The 4,836-nt window shown below is 34.4% G+C and overlaps 1 long non-coding RNA gene across 1 annotated transcript; it reads left to right on the top strand.

Annotated features, from left to right (window-relative positions):
• Positions 1 to 2,165: 2,165 nt before the first annotated feature.
• On the top strand, positions 2,166 to 4,345 carry LOC141293334 (uncharacterized). The gene is made up of 3 exons (XR_012340723.1): positions 2,166 to 2,272; positions 2,935 to 3,029; positions 4,139 to 4,345. It is a non-coding gene; the product is annotated as an uncharacterized lncRNA (long non-coding RNA).
• Positions 4,346 to 4,836: the final 491 nt, after the last annotated feature.

Below are 4,836 nucleotides of genomic sequence, written 5' to 3'. Positions count from 1 at the left end.
ACCTAACAATAAATCTTTAAGCATAATTAAGCTTGATATGCAAATAAATTTAAGTTGTAAGAGGAAGGAAAGACATTTCCTTTCCAAAAGGGTACTCAAGCTACACCCTTTCCAGCCTTTTACTTTTAATTAACAACAATTTTGGGTTTGCCCCAGATGACAATGATACTGGCTTAAATAATATAGTCTTGGCAGAGATTTATTATTGTTTGATAAACAAAATCTGACCTGAATTATCTCACGAGGTTTTAGAGTATCACAATGACTCATGTACAGTACTCAGTAAGCACGCAAAAACACACCCACTATAACACTGATGTAATGATGTTTGTTAGAGACCAGCTTGTGGCTGAAAAGTGAGGTCAGTCTAAACATTATTTATAATGTCAAAGACTCAGTTTGAGTGATGGGGTTTTAAGATTGAAATGAAAAGGGGCAACTCCCTAACAATAGATCTCACAGGATACGAAAGTAATCTTCCTAAAAACAGTACTGGACCAGCACTAGAACAGTTCTTTACATGTCACAATTCATAAACAAAAAGGACACTAAATGAATGCAATCCAAAGCTCCTAGTGTGTTTATTTATAAAGCGTGTAACTGAACACTGTGATTTTTGTATCCTGTTTCTTGAGCATCACATCATAAATAAGAGAGGTAAATAAGAGAAGTTTTTTTTCTAAATTGTCACCCCATACCGAAATGTAATATATGACATATATGTCCCTATATCAGAAGTGCTACTCTCATATATGTTAAATATAGGGCAATATATTATTATCACATATATACATCTTCTGGATATATGTAGATATATGTTTATAACATATATGAATTTCCCATAGTACAATTTGTATATAAACATATATTGAAAGTATATATATGGTCAACTTTTATATGGTATTGCATGTTATGACCATATATGTTTACAATATATTTTAAAATTGTATATTGTATTATATGATAAGACCATATATGTTAACAATATATATCAAAATTACCAATGTATATATTGAATTTATGCAAGTTTATTAACCATTTATGCCTAAAAGATACTGCTTATTGTAAATCACATAACAAAATATTTTTTTGCTTAACTTTATTATTTCAATTCAGTTTTCTGGGGAAAAAATACAGATGAATATATAACCTGTTCAAAAAATGCCAATGTACTAGTTACTTGTAGTAAAACGAATGTATTATAGAGTTATTGAGGGGGAAAACACTTTATGTAACTGTTTGTCCATATGTGCTGTCATCATCAATGAACTAAAACGCATTTCATTAAAATACATGAGCGATTGAGTGCGTATGTCAGAATACCGCTACTGCGCATGCGCCAAAATTCAAACTCACCCGCGCTAACGGCAGAGTCTGATGGTGCGTTCACACCAGACGCGACTTGCGCGGAAAAAACGCGCTATTCGCGCGTAGTTGAACGCTTGAACATTTGAGTTTACTCGCGCCATTCGCGCGGTAAAATTCGCGTCATTCGCGCGTGACATTTTCTTCACAACAGACGCGAATTCGCGTCAAGGGAGGGGCTTCTGCCACTCATCAGCGGGAAAGTAGTTGTAAAATAGGTGAATGAGCTCAATTTGCCAGCTTTAGCTTGCTTGTAGTCTCAATATGTATGTATATGTAGGTTAAATTGAGTAAAGAGCGTTTTTTAAAACTAACCAGATTGTCCGACCTCTTCACTCACTTTATTCCTAGCAAGATCCCTTTTATTCCTGTTTCTACAAAAGTCCAAAGATGTATCGTACAGCTCCGAGGAACCACAGACAGCAACGGTGATTTTGTCCGCCATTGTTGTTTCGGATTTCTGCCTCCGTCACTACTAGAGCAAGCTCCTGATTGGTTACCGCGGCGCGGAATTCCGCCGAAGTTCAGATTTTTGAACTCGCGCGAATGGCGCGGCAGTCGCTGAAACGCTCAATGCGCGCCGCGCCATTCGCGCTATTCGCGCGTTTCGCGCCGCCTCATTCGCGCGTTTCGCGCCGCAGGATGGCTATTCGCGTCTTTGCATTGACTTAACATGTAAATCACTCGCGCTTGCCGCTTCATTCGCGTCCGGTGTGAACGCACCTTGAGCAATGGCTGGGCAATGATACAAGTCCTCTGCGGTAAGATGTTTTTCTTACTAAGTGGAAGGATAACAAATGGGCCAATACATTCACATAATAAACGACAATGATTTTATAGACGGGCACGAAGACAGACCGACATCACTGAGAGGAAACGATGAACTTTGAATGTGGCAGCGATGCAGGTAACGTTAATTTATGCTAATTTACTCAACGCTTTATACCAACGCTAATATTTCATAGAAACTAAGTGTTACATGATTGTTTTGGTCTGCAAGAGCCTCTGTCTCTATATAGAGCAGATACGTTTTTTTTTTAAATATTCCCTTGCATTGTTTTATATATGATGTTATGTTTACAGCTGCATTGATGTGTTTTGCAATTTGCTTGCATTAAAGTTAATTTTAGCTAACGTTACTGGGTAGGTTAATGAACAATCTGTATGGAGATACTGTGAGCTCATTGTTTTCACTGGATAAGCAATGCCACATTTGGAAATTATTTAAAGCTGTCTGACAAAAATAACGGATGAAAATGATAATGTTTATCTCTGAGATGTAGTCTAGACTAGAACTATAAAACTGCAAAAAATGGAATTATTTAAATAAAAGCACCTTGAATTCATATAGTAAATTACAGTACTTGGTTATATTGCACCAAGTGCATTGACATGTAAGTGACATGAGTGGGTGCTTAAGAACATGCATGTTGTGTACATTGCATAAAGGTAACAGTACACTAAAGGATGTGATTATGGGGTTTTAAAAATATGGTTAATCTATCGTAGTAAATTTTGTTCATATCTTTGCTGATAATTGTGCTATTCTCGTTTGTGTCCCATGTATAGGTAATGAGTCCCGAAATTCTCAGAAAACAGAAATGGAGGCCGAACCTGCAGATGTGGATGGCAGTGATGTGAATCATGGAGCGTACACAGAAAAGGTTAAATATGTAGACAAATCAAATCAACAAAATATGTGTCTCTGTGTACTATTTAATAAAATTCTAGTGCATTTAATCTATAAATAACTGTAGAGGTTTTGGATATGGTAAGATTAAACTTATTTTAGTGAATGAAGTACCACATTTTAGCTATCATGTTGTTAGGGTGGGTACACAAAATATTATTTTATCCTTGCTTCAAGAAAATCCTCAATCTATCTGCTTTCTAACAGCTTCATATGGCCGTAAACATTTATCTTAAACGTGGCTTTAAGCACTATAGATTATTAAAGTTTCACTTTCACTGTGACAAAGGCAGTAAATGTGGTGCGGGAAACTATTAATTGATTATTCTACAATTAATTGCACTATAAATTACACTACAATGCAAAACACAGTAAATTGATAATCTGTTTGGCGTGATGACGTTTAATGCCTCCGACAGGCCCTGTAGTCCCATTTAGCAGCATGTTAGCAACCATCTTTTTTAAGAAACATAAGAGTTTAAAAATTAAAATACGAATCAAAAGTAGTGTTTAACTGGTGTTTTTTTTATGTCATAGAATAAAATGTGAAAGGATTATGAGTTTGTGTGAACGGCGGACCTTATTTTAGTGGATTTAATCAAAATTGTCATTCAAAAATCCATGTAATAGTTCCACCCTGTTTTCTCCAGGCCAAAACAATGCACATATTAGGTATTATGAATGTCAACACTTTATTTAATTGATGCTAAATAGCAAATTAAATTGTAACCTTAGCTGTGAACTCTGTCATTGAGCATTTGGGCTACTATATTTTAGTTCTTCATGTATATAGAGACATATTATTTGAATGGGCATGCAGGCTGTGCTTTGTTGTTCTGCCATGTCCTTGTGGTATCTGGGAATATTTTACAACTACAACTTACAAACATATACATAATTAGTATTCTGCAGTTTTAAAAGAATCGTTAACTTTACCAACTGTTTAATATTCAGTATATTTGTCATCTTATAGTAGTTTATCACTTTGGTACAATGTTGGATTGCAAGTCTTAAGTATATGGTTCAGAAAATTTATTGTAATTATCTTATCAAAATCTAACTTTTATCTTTTTTTTTATACAGATGCTGGAATCCAGACATTTCTTCACCTGGGGCCTTCTGGGGATGGCAATAAATCAAAAACTAACCAAGCTGTGGGAATACAAACCTGTAGACCTTTAGCTGGACCACTACAATTGATGTTTTGTTTCTTATGCCTGTTCAGTGTTTTAATCAGTTATATATGTAATTGTTTCTTTTTTTCTGTTTGATTGTGCATGTCAGTAACATTTTTTTTTCCTATTTAAATAAATTCTGTTTAAATAAAGATGTTTCTTTGTGTACCATTTAACATTTAAGGCTCAAGGTGTGAAATGTGCAATGCACTGCAACTTTGTAGAGTGTAGTGTCTCACATGTGTCCTGTATTTAAAGATCAAAGATCACATATTAAAATATTAAATATGCATGAAATATATGGTTTCATATATGTCTAATTTGTATATAACATAATAAAAAAATGCATATATCTCACATATATTAATAATTATATATATTCCATATATGGCAATATATGTATTATACATACATAAACATATATTTTTGTATGGGGTAGACTTATATGTCAATATATGAAATTGTTCCATTTTCTAATAGGAATCATATATGGATATGGCATATACAAGACATGTATTTAATACATGGGTATTTCATATAAGCACATATATTACATTTCGGTATGGGACTGAAGAGCTAAAACCATCAAGAGAGTCTTAGCAATCA

Source organism: Garra rufa, chromosome 20, assembly GCF_049309525.1.
Source record: "Garra rufa chromosome 20, GarRuf1.0, whole genome shotgun sequence".
Lineage (NCBI taxonomy): Eukaryota > Metazoa > Chordata > Actinopteri > Cypriniformes > Cyprinidae > Garra > Garra rufa.
This window is presented reverse-complemented; position numbering and strand designations above follow the sequence as displayed.